Source organism: Microcebus murinus, chromosome 2, assembly GCF_040939455.1.
Source record: "Microcebus murinus isolate Inina chromosome 2, M.murinus_Inina_mat1.0, whole genome shotgun sequence".
Classification (NCBI taxonomy): Eukaryota; Metazoa; Chordata; class Mammalia; order Primates; family Cheirogaleidae; genus Microcebus; species Microcebus murinus.
Window position 1 is genome coordinate 19,487,099 of NC_134105.1, and position 12,203 is coordinate 19,499,301.

The following is a 12,203-nucleotide window of genomic DNA, read 5'->3' on the forward strand; positions in this document are numbered from 1 at the left end:
AATTAAGCTTTGACATCACCCATCTCTTTCTCCCTGACCCAGCACATGAATGCATCTATGAACCTCATTTGCAGTGTGCCAAGAGGAGTTGAGAAAGATTTCTGTACGTTACAGAACTTAAAACACTCACAAGGGACATTCAGCCATTAAAATCATGTTATAAATGAACATGTAGGATCATGGAAAGATATATCCAACATATTGTCAAGTTATAAATCAAGTTACAAAACAGTATATACAGTATGATTTCATTTGTTTGTTTCTTTGTTTAAAATACATTTATATGTAAAGCTGGGTGTGGTGTCAGGCCCCTGCAGTCCCAGCTGCTTTGGAGGCGGAGGGGGGAGGATCCTTGAGCCAAGGAGTTCAAGGCCAAGCTGGGCAAAATAGTGAGACCCTGTCTAAATATATATATATATATATATATATATATATATATATATATATATATATATGTACATATATACATATATTATATATATGTATACACACAGATATTTATATGTCTATAAGGAAAAGACCCAAAAGACATTCAAACAGAATATTATACCTACCCAAAATCTCTTTCTCGTTTCTTCTTTGTTCATTGAATCTTACATGTGTGCAGGTATTCACCTTTCAGGGAAGGTGTCCATATCCAGAGCTTAGCTGAAGACTTAATTCTTTTTGTTGTTGTTGTTAATCTTTTTTGTCTTGTTTTGTTTTGCTAATGCTGACTATATTTCAAGTCGTCATGATGGGGTATTGGGAAAAGTTTTCAATTAGCAATAATTGCACCTCGGATAAACCTCAATGGCTACGATACTGTCACTGGGCAAAGCAGAAGACTTAATTCTAAGTCATCATGGTAATGCCAGGGACTGGGCTAGGGGCAGTCATGTGATCTAGGTTTGGCCCATAGGACAGGAAGGGGAGTCTGCTGGGAAGCTTCTGGGAAAGGATTCTTCTTGGTTTAAAAAAAAAATAAAGACAGAGGTGGATGTGAAGAAATCGGAAACCTCATATATTGCTGGTGGGAATGTAAAATGATGCAGCCACTTTGAAAAGCAGTCTGGCAGTTCCTCAAATGGTAAAACATAGAGTTACCATATGACCCAGCAATTCTACTCTTAATTATACACCCAAGAGAAATGAAAACATCTATCTACACAAAAACTTATACACAAATGTTCACATTAGCATTATGCATAATAGCCAATCAGTGGAAATAACCCAAATGTCTATCAACTATTAATGGAAAAAAAAAATGTAGCACATCTATATAATAGAAGATTGTTCAGCAATATAAAGGAATGAACTACTGAACTACTAATACTTTTTTTTTTTAAAGAGACAGGGGTCTGGCTGTGTTGTCCAGGCTGGAGTGCAGTAGTGTGATCATAACTCAAACTCCTGGACTCAGGCAACACTCCCACTCAGTCTCCCAAGTAGCTGGGACTACAGACTCTTGCCACCACAACTGACTGAACATTTTACAACATAAATGAACTCTGAAAACATTATGCTACGTGAAAGAAGTCAATCACAAAAGATCACATGTTATATAATTTCATTTATATGAAATGACCAGAATAGGCAAATCTGTAGAGACAGAAAGGAGATTAGTTGTTACCTAGAGTAGAATGGAAGAGAGTTGGGGGAACATTGAGTGACAACAGGTGCCAGATTTCTTTTTGGGTTGATAAAAGTGTTTTGAAATTGATTGTGGTGATTGTTGCACAACTCTGTGAATATACTACAAACCATTTACTTGTATATTTTTATTGAGTGCATTATTAATGTATGGTATGTGAATTATATCTCAACAAAGCTATTATTTACAAAGAGAGAGAGAAATTTTCAGGAATAGGCAGCCCTTCTTTGTTTCATTACAATCTAATGGTGCTAGATGTTATGTTCACAGGCAATGCTTGGAACTATGACATCATCTTTTTTTTTTTTTTTTTTTTTTGAGACAGAGTCTCGCTTTGTTGCCCAGGCTAGAGTGAGTACCGTGGCAGTCAGCCTAGCTCACAGCAACCCCAAACTCCTGGGCTCAAGCAATCCTGCTGCCTCAGCCTCCCGAGTAGCTGGGACTACAGGCATGTGCCACCATGCCCGGCTAATTTTTTCTATATATATTAGTTGGCCAATTAATTTCTTTCTATTTATAGTAGAGATAGGGTCTTACTCTTGCTCAGTCTGGTTTCAAACTCCTGACTTCGAGCAATCTGCCTGCCTCGGCCTCCCAGAGTGCTAGGATTACAGGCATGAGCCACCGCGCCCGGCCTATAACAATCATCTTTTAACGATAAAAGCAAGGAAAATGCCAACATGATAAGAACAGAAAAACAAAGAGAGAGAGAATTTGGGTCCTTGATAAAATCTTAGAGCTACTGGAATTACCAATTCTAGAGCTTCTCTATCTCAGGACTTCTTAATATGAGGGAGAAATTTTTCTTAAACAATTCTGAGATATTTTGTTTTTAATAATTTATTGAGGTAAAATTCATATAATATAAATTAACCATTTTATTTTATTTCTACTTAATTTTCTTTTGAGACAAGGTCTTGCTCTGTTGCCCAGGCTGGAGTACAGTGGCATGATCATAGCTCACTGCAGCCTCCAACTCCTGGGTTCATGATCCTTCTGCCTCAGCCTCCTGAGTAGCTAGGAATACAGGTGTGTGCCACCATTCCTGGCTAATTTTTTTTTTTCCCCTTCCCCAGTCTTTTCCATTTCAGCTGCCAGCTAGAGTCCAAGGTTGTGGGAGCCACGCTTCAGTCTTGGTCCTGTACCTTGAGTTCCCACCTATGACCCCAGCCAAGGGTCCAGGGACTAGCTCCCCTACCCAGGAATGCTGTAGGAACTTCCCCGAGATACTCATAGTCTCAGATTATTTACAGAGCTGAGGCTCTGGGGCCACTGTCCCCTGATGCACTCTTCTGGTCTCCTGGGTCCACTCCTCCAGGAGCGGGACAGGTTCAGATGTGGTGGTGGTGGGACCATCAGACCAGAGGGGGTGCGCTCTTCACATTCTTCTGATCACTCCCACCACCCAGGGCCCCTTGCGCCTATAGAGAACACTGCCCGTCGGAAGTCTTGGACTGGCACCCTTGGCACATCCGTTTGTGTCTGAGTAATCGATCTGTCCGAGAAAAACACTGATGACACCGTTCACACTTGTAAGGCTTTTTGCCACTGTGCACACGCTTGTGCCGTTCCAGGTGGTACTTTTGGATGAAGCGCACATCACATATATCACACTCAAACGGCTTCTCACCGGTGTGAATAAGGATGTGCCTCTTTAGGTGGTAACTGCTCCTAAAGGCTCTAAAGCAGTGTTCACAAACAAAATTTTTGGGAATCTTTACTTGAAAAGAACCATTTTGTTCCACTACCACCACCTTTTTAACAGTCTTTTTTGAATGAGAGGCCTCAGCCAAGCTGTCATCATCTTTGCGGCTCCGGGACTTATCACTGTCTTTTCGGTGGCCCTGACTTGAGCACCTCAGCACATCAGGGCTACCTGCCCGTTCTCCATTCTCGGCCTGCTTGCTGGCAATCTGGCTCAGCATCATCTTCTTGCTGGCTGCAGTGGGAACCAAACTTACACCTGCTAGGCCTTCACATGCCAGGAGACTCGCTTGAGCCATGCTGATTTCTCACTTAATGCAACCAAAAGTTCAGGAGTTCCTTGATCCACCTTTCCTTAAGACACTGTCGTTTGAAAAACTGTCACCAAATTATGATAACGATTCCTTCGTGCTTCTTCAGTCCTGTTGCCATAGTGAACTTTGTCTTCAAATAGAACTTAGTGTCCTCCAAAGAAAAAAAGAGGTGTCCCAAGAATCCCTGGACTCTGCCTGGCTCCTGCCTATTGTTTGAAGAAAAGAGAGTCTGCCCGTCTTGGTTTTCCAGTTGAATTCTCTCGATGAAGCTCTTGATCTCTTTCAGAAACCTGCAGAAGTCAAAGCCTGGTCTGTGCACCCCAGGCCAACCTAGTTACTTTCTACCCCTTCCACCTTTATTCCTCCTGGCTAATTTTTTTAAAAAAATTTTTATATACCCCCAGTCTTCCCCTTGTGCCTTCTGCTCTGCACTCCCCTCAAAAAAAGTTTTTGTAGAGACAGGGTCTCAAACTCCAGACCTCAAGCAATCCTGCCACTGCAGCTTCTCAATGCGGTGGGATTACAGGTGTGAGCCACCTTGTCTGGCCTAAAATTAAACATTTCATTTATTTATTTATTTAATTTAAAAAATATATTTTTTGGAGACAGAGTCTCAGTCTGTCACCCTGGCTAGAGTGCAGTGCCATCATCATAGCTCACTGTAACCTCAAACTGCTGGGCTCAAGTGATCCTCCTGAGTAGCTGAGACTACGGGCATGTGCCAGCACACCTAGCTAATTTTTCTATTTTTTAAAATAGAGACAGGGTCTCACTCTTGCTCAGGATAGTCTTGAACTCCTGAGCTCAAGCAGTCCTCCCACCTTGGCCTCCGAGAATGCTAGAATTACAGGCATGAGCCATCTAGCCTGGCCAAAATTAACCATTTTAAAGCAAGCAATTCATTGGTGGCCTCTAGCACATTCACAATGTTATGCAACTGCCACCTCTATCTAGTTCCAAAACATTTCCATTACTCCAAAGTAAAACCTCTTACCCATTAGTTTCTCCTATACTCCCCTCTCCTCAGCCCATGGGAACCACCAATTTGTATTTCATCTCTGTGGATTTATCTATTCTGAATGCTTCATATAAATAGAATTATACAATATATGACCTTTTGTGTCTGGCTTCTTTCACTTAGCATAATTTTTTTGAGGTTCATCCAGATCATAGCATATATCGGTATTTCATTCTTTTTTAGGGCTAAATAATATTCCTTTGTACATATATACTACAGTTTGTTTATCCAGTCATCGTTAATGGACATCTTGGCTATTGCGAATGGTGTTGCTGTGAACATGTGTGTAAAAGTACTGGTTTGAGTATCTGTTTTTAATTATTTTGGACATATATCTAGGAATGGAATTTTAGGGTTATATGGTTATTCTATGTTTAACTTTTTGAGTAACTGCCAAACCATTTTGCACAGAAGCCGAACCATTTGATATTCCTACCAGCAATGTACAAGGGTTCCAATTTCTCCATATTCTCACCAGCACTTGTTATTTTCTGGGTTTTTATTTATTTATTTTTATTCTTTTTTATTTTTTCTTTTTGTCTTCTTGAATAGCCATTTTGTCCTAGTTTTCAGGGTTTTTTTTAAAAAAATTATTATAGCCATCCTACTGCATTTGAAGTAGTACCTCACTGTGGTTGTTTTTGTGTTTACTTGCAGCTAAAAGCATAGAAATTGATACAGGCATTAAGAGTGGTGGAATTATGGTTATTTCGTTTAAAATATTTTCTTGATTTTGATTATCTGCCTTTTCAAATTTGTCTCTTATCATACTAATTTTTATTAAGTCTTTACAATGTACCAGACACTGCACTTAGCATTTTATGTCATAATATCATTTACTTCTCACAGCAAATCTATAAGATGAGTGAAAACTGAAGGACAGAGAGGAAGAGTAACTTACTCCAGGACACATAGAGTGATTTAAAATCAGGGCCCAGGATTTTTTCAATTAAACTGTTTATTTTAAGATAATTATAGATGCATATGTAGTTGTAAGAAATAATAAAAAGAGGTTCTATGCACTCTTTACCTAGTTTCCCCCATCATAATGTCTTGCAAAAGTTTAGTACGATATCACAAGCAAGGTATTCATACTGATACAGGCAAGACACAGGATTTTTCCATCACTGCAAGCATTCCTCATACTGACCTCTCTATAGCCACCCCCACTCCACTTCTGCCTCCACCCCCTCCTTAACCTCCGTAACCCCTGGCAACTAGTAATCTGTTCTCCATTTTTATAATTTTGTCATTTCAAGAATTTTATATAAATGAATCATACAGTGTGTAATCTTTTGAGGTTATCTTTTTTCACTCAGTGTCAGTCTCTGGAAATTCATCCAGGTTGCAATAATCCATATTCCATTCATTTTTATTGCTAAGTAGGATTCCATGCTGAGTAGTATTTTGTAGGTGTACCAGGTTTGCTTATTTTTATTATTTTATTTTTAAGAGGCAGGCTCTCACTCTGTCGCCAAGAGCTAGAGTGCCGTGGTGCAATCATAGCTCACTGCAGCCTCGAACTCCTGGCCTCAAGCGATCCTCTTGCTACAGCTTCCCGAGTACCTGGGACTATAGGCATGCACCACCGTGCACAGCTAGAATACATTTTATGAAAACCTGCAATACAACTTATTTTTAATTCCAAAAATATTCGCTTGGGTCTTACACAGTGGAATACATACAACATACAGCTGCTGAGCTGTTGGCCTTGGGAGAAGCGGAAGCACTTTGTCTTTTCTCTGGCGTGTGGTCTTTGAGGGTCTTCAGGTGCCAGGATCAGTGCAACATGCTTGGTGCTCACTGAGCCCACAGGATGCCCCTGTGCTATCCTGGTGTAGGTGGAATTTGCCCTTTTCTGAATCAGGGTCCTTTTGGGTGTAAGTAACAGAGACCTGCTCAGCTTTCAGGTACAAAGGGGAATCTCTTCATGGGGATACAGGAAATGCAGCTGAGCCATGTGAAGGACTGTAGATAAGAAATGGAAAGTTGTGCAGATCCAATCAGGTAGTCCGGGGGGCCAGTCCAATGGAGCAAGTGTAGTCACAGGCAAACAAAATGATTAAGAGCTTGGGCTCAGGAGTCCAGTGGATTGGGTTGAAATCCTGGTTCTACCACTTACAAGCTGTGTGACCTTGGGCAAGTTACTTAACCTCTCAGTCCTCCAGCTTCCTTATCTTAAAATGGGCTAAATAATGGTATCTACATTATCAGGTTCCCATGGGGATTAAAGAGTTTATAGATGTTAAATGTTTTACAATAGCCCCTGGCATGTAGCAAGTGCTGTATAACGTTGGTTATACAGTATTATTATTCTACAATTAAATGAAAAGGCATGTAAATTGCAGCACAGTACTGGTACTACTGCTCAAACTTGCCTGACTTTTTTTTTAGGAGACAGGACCTCGGTCTGTCACCCAGGCTGGAGAGCAGTGGCATGATCATAGCTCACTGTAACCTTGATTTCCCGGGCCCAAGTGATCCTCCTGCTTCAACCTCCCAAGTAGCTAGGACTACAGGTGCGTACCACCTGACACAAGTAATCTTAAATTTCTTTTTGGGTTGGTTGTGGTGTCTCATGCCTGTAACCCTAGCACTCTGGGAGGCCAAGGTGGGAGGATAGCTTGAGGTCAGGAGTTCGAGACCAGCCTGAGCAAGAGTGAGACTCCGTCTCTACTAAAAATAGAAAAAATTAGCTGGACATAGTGTCACATGCCTATAGACCCAGCTACTCTGGAAGCTGAGGCAGGAGGATTGCTTGAGCCCAGGAGTTTGAGGTTGCTGTGAGCTAGGCTGACCCCACAGCACTCTAGCCCAGGCAACAGAGTGAGACTCTGTCTCAAAAAAAAAAAAAAAAAATTCTTTTTGTAGAGATGTTGCCAAGGCTGCTTTCAACATTTTTAACAGCTTTACTAGATATAATTCGCATATCATACAAGTGTACATTTCATTGGTTCTTAGAATATTGAGTTGTGCAACCACCATCACAATTTTTTTTTGAGACAGAATTGTTCTGTCAACTAGAGTGGGCTAGAGTGCCATGGTATCAGTGTAGCTCACAGCAACCTCAAACGATCCTCCTGCTTCAGCCTCCCAGAGTGCTAGGATTACAAGCGTGACATCATCACAATTTTAGAACATTTAGAACACAATTTAGAACATTTCATTAACCCCAAAAGAAACCCCATACTTCTTATTGATTACCTCCTAAGCCTTCCATCCCTCCAGCCCTAGTCAACCACTGATATACTTTCTGTTCTTATAGATTTGCCTATTTTGGACATTCCATATAAATGGAATCATACAATCTATGGTGCTTTACAACTGCCTTCTTTCCCTCAGCATGTTTACAAGGTTCAGTGGTAGCATGCATCAGTACTTCATTCCTTTTTATTGTTGAATAATACTCCATGTGTGGGCCGGGCGCTGTGGCTCACGCCTGTAATCCTAGCTCTTGGGAGGCCGAGGCGGGCGGATTGCTCAAGGTCAGGAGTTCAAAACCAGCCTGAGCAAGAGCGAGACCCCGTCTCTACTATAAATAGAAGGAAATTAATTGGCCAACTGATATATATATAAAAAATTAGCCGGGCATGGTGGCGCATGCCTGTAGTCCCAGCTACTCGGGAGGCTGAGGCAGGAGGATCACTGAGCCCAGGAGATTGAGGTTGCTGTGAGCTAGGCTGACGCCACGGCACTCACTCTAGCCTGGACAACAAAGCGAGACTCTGTCTCAAAAAAAAAAAAAAAAAAAAATACTCCATGTGTGGATATACCACAAGTACTAATTTTTATAATCAATAATCTAACCACACTCCTTGAATTAGTTACCTATTGCTGTTGTGACAAATTACCACAAATTTAGTGACTTAAAACAACAGAAATGTATTCTCTTACTTTCTGGAGGCCAGCAGTCTGAAATGAGTCTTAGGGGGCTGAAGTAAAGGTAGCAGCAGGGCTGGTTCTGTCTGAAGGCGCCAGGGAAGAGTTCATTTCTTGCTTCTTCCAGCTGCTGGTGGCTGCTGTCATTCCTTGACTTCAGGTCCCATTACACCAATCTCTGCTTTCATCATTACATTGCCTTCTCTTCTGTAGTCAAACCTCCTCTACCTCCTTCTTATTTGTGATCACATTTAGGGCCTACCCAGATAATCCAGGGTAATCGCCCATCTTGTTATCCTTAACCTAATCCCATTTGCAAAGTGATCACATTATATATAAGGTAACACACTGATGGGTTCCAGAGATTAGGACTCAGATATCTTTGGGGGCCATTATCCAGCCAACCACACACTTTGATTAAAAATGTCTATTTCTCTTCTTATAATAGGAAATGAATCCAGCGATCAATGGGATAACAGTGGTACAACTGGCCTGGCACTGTGTCTGCCACAGCTGTCTGGTTGCTTGTTCACTACTTTGGGGTGCATGGGAAACGGCATTACAATAGCAGGAGGGGCAATTTCCACTTGGAGTAGGGGGAAGGGCAAACTTCGGCTCAGGATTCTAATAATGATTTATGAAGAGTTTTCTATGTTTTAGGAAATCTACATCTTTTATCTCATAAAGACAATTCTGCAAGGTGGATGTTTTATAGCATACGGAAGTTCACAGTTACAGGGGTAAGCCACTTGCCCAGAGTCACACAGATAGTAAGCAGCAGAGGCAGAATCTGAACTCAGGTCTGAATGATGTGGATGCCACAAACCCAGGCCCTGGCCACCATGCCAAGCTGCCTCTCAAGAAATAGCAGCTCCCTGGCCTCTAACACATTCCTCTCTTCCTGACATTGGCCCTGGAGGGTTGTTAGACCAGAATAACAACGAGGAGATGTTGTATGCAACTTAGGCACCCCAGTTTAGTCATCTGTGACGCCTCAAGGAGCAGAGTTCACAATTTGTGCTTGGCACCCCCGTCAGGGCTTTGACAAGCAACATGTTTGTCAGACACGATGTCCTTTCAAGGCTCAACCAAACAGCCCGGCCTACCTGCACAGACCAGCGGAGCAGGCGCGGGCTGAGTCACTGCCCAGGTTGTTTCACAACCTGTTTGCGAGTTGAGGCATCAGAAGCGGAAAAGGTCACTGGGTGGCTGGTGTCCTCTTGAGCTCCTGGACAGAAAGGTGGCTCCCAGTGACAGGTGCAAAGAGAGCTTGACTCAACTATGCCCATCCTGTTCTCACCTAGAGGTTTCTTTGACTTCTAGGCTCTCTTATTGACCTGAACTACAGTCCTTATTTCAACAAGCCTCGGTTCCTCATCTGTAAAATGGAAAATATACACATATTTAAATGATTGTGTACTCTACATCACTATATAATTTAATCTTTACAGCAGACCAATGAGGTAGATGGTATTATTTCATTTCACTGAGGATCAGGGATGGTTAGTACAGGTCAGGAATCAACTCCAAGTCTGTACAACTAAGGAGCTTGGGTTCAGAAGGAAATGGCCAAAGAAAAGTCTGGCTATCATTTGCCATCCCATGCAGAGTCATTTAGGCAAGTCCCTTCCACTCCATGGGCCTTGGTTTCCCCATTTGTTCTGTGGGGTGTGGGATAGGAAGTTGGACTAATGAGACTCAAGGCCTCTTTCACTTTTAAGTCTATGGTCCTATGATTTTATATCAGAAGGTCTTTCCCTAAGTCACACCTTGAACATAGGCTCTGTTTCCTGCACAGCCCATCTTGGGCTTCCTCTGAGATAAGAACAGACAGCAGTGATGACGAGTTCTTCCACCTCGGGATCTCCCAGCAAGTTGCAGCTGTTGTTTACAATTTTTTCACGATCTCTATTGAGCCATGTCCACATCTGTAAAATTGGGATGACTATAATACCAGCAAGCCAGTGCTATGCTAGGCACATCATTACATTTCCTTTTTATCTTCCTAATGCCCATAGGAGAGGATGTCACTGCTTGAGGTCACCTGGTTTACAGGAGGCAGAGTGGGCATCTCAGCCTAGGTGAGTCGGCCTCTTTGCCATGCTACTTCTCCTAGCCCTGATGGTAGGGGAATGTACTGAAATGATGCAGGGAAAGCACCTAGTGAGCTGTAGCGTGCTGTGCACATGTGAGCCGTCACAGATTACAGGCTCTCTTTTTCCCACCATGATGGGAGCTGGGACCTGAGACTTCCACTGTTTTGCATCTGCAAATAATATCAACTTGAGCCTGTCTATGGGTTCTTAATTGCTGCATATAATGCTATTCACTAAAGACAAGCAGGTGATCATTCAACAATGCTATGGCTAAGGAGGAAGGACAACAATGTTGAGAATTAGTGTATTGGTGGCTTGGTCATTGCCAAGGACCCTGTGCCCACTTCCTCCTTCATTTATTCTTAGCTTTTCTCTTCCATTATGATTCTTGTCATTTATACATTCTCACTCTTTCACCCAAGGAAATAGGAGGAGAGAACTCCAAGAGCATCAGAAAAGCCAATAAAACACAATTCCTTATCAGCTTACCTATCTAACATCCATTCTTCCCTCCTACCTGTCAGGGTCTCACAGAAGTCACACACCATCCCTAACAGCCTTATCCTCTAGCAGGACTTCCAGATTTCTGTAGGAACCTGAGATTTTTGACAGGGTGCACTGGTTATTGCCACTTTGAGGGGCTAAGGTGGGAGGATCACTTGAGACCGAGCTGGGAGTTGGAGACCAGCCTGGGCAACATTGTGAGACCCCGTCTCTACAAAAAATAAATAAAATAAATAAACAAATAAAACCCGGGATTTCTGGGTACACCACTCTATGCATTCGCCTCTGCTTCCTAATAGGATTAATTCTCTCTCTCACTCTGTTTTTTGATTTACTAACAGTTATTGTATAGCAAACCCTGTGCTTAGAATTGCTGTGACTTTCCAATTACTCAAAATGGATAAAGTATTTTTTTCATAAATAGTAGACTTTTCTTCTAAAATATTAGAATTTCTTACAATAAGCATGTAATGTTCTTGTAACCAGAAAAAATTATATATGTTTTTCATTATTTTAATCAATTTTATTGAGATATATTTGCATATAATTAAAATGCATCCATTTAAAGGTGCAGCTTGATGAGTTTTGACAAACAAATATGCTTGAGTTCTGACCACCATAATCATGATACAGAACATTTTCATTTTCCCAAAAAATTCCTTGTGTCCCTTTGTAGTCAATATTCCCCATTCCCCACCCTAGGGAAGCAGAGATTTGATTTCCCTCACTGTAGATTACTTTTGTTTGTTCTAGAACATCACATAAATGGAATCATGAATTATATATATATAGTGTCTGCCTTCTATGACTTAGAATGTTTTTAGACTCATCTATCCTGTTATGTATATCAGTCATTTGTTCTTTTTTATTGCTGAGTAGTATTCCATTGTAGAAATATATCACAATTTGTTTATTCATTCACCTGTTGATGGATATTTTGTTTGTTTGTTTAAGTTTTTCTTTTTCTTTTTAAGTAATACACACTCATCAACAATTTGGAACACAAAGACAAGAGGAAGAAAAATAATCTCTGGTCCCATTAACCAAAGACAATT

At 41.4% G+C, this 12,203-nt stretch overlaps 2 pseudogenes; both read right to left on the reverse strand.

Annotated features, from left to right (window-relative positions):
- Positions 1-702: 702 nt before the first annotated feature.
- On the reverse strand, positions 703-822 carry LOC142869667 (uncharacterized; annotated as a pseudogene).
- A 1,787-nt stretch (positions 823-2,609) lies between these two features.
- On the reverse strand, positions 2,610-3,939 carry LOC105863425 (zinc finger protein 740 pseudogene; annotated as a pseudogene).
- Positions 3,940-12,203: the final 8,264 nt, after the last annotated feature.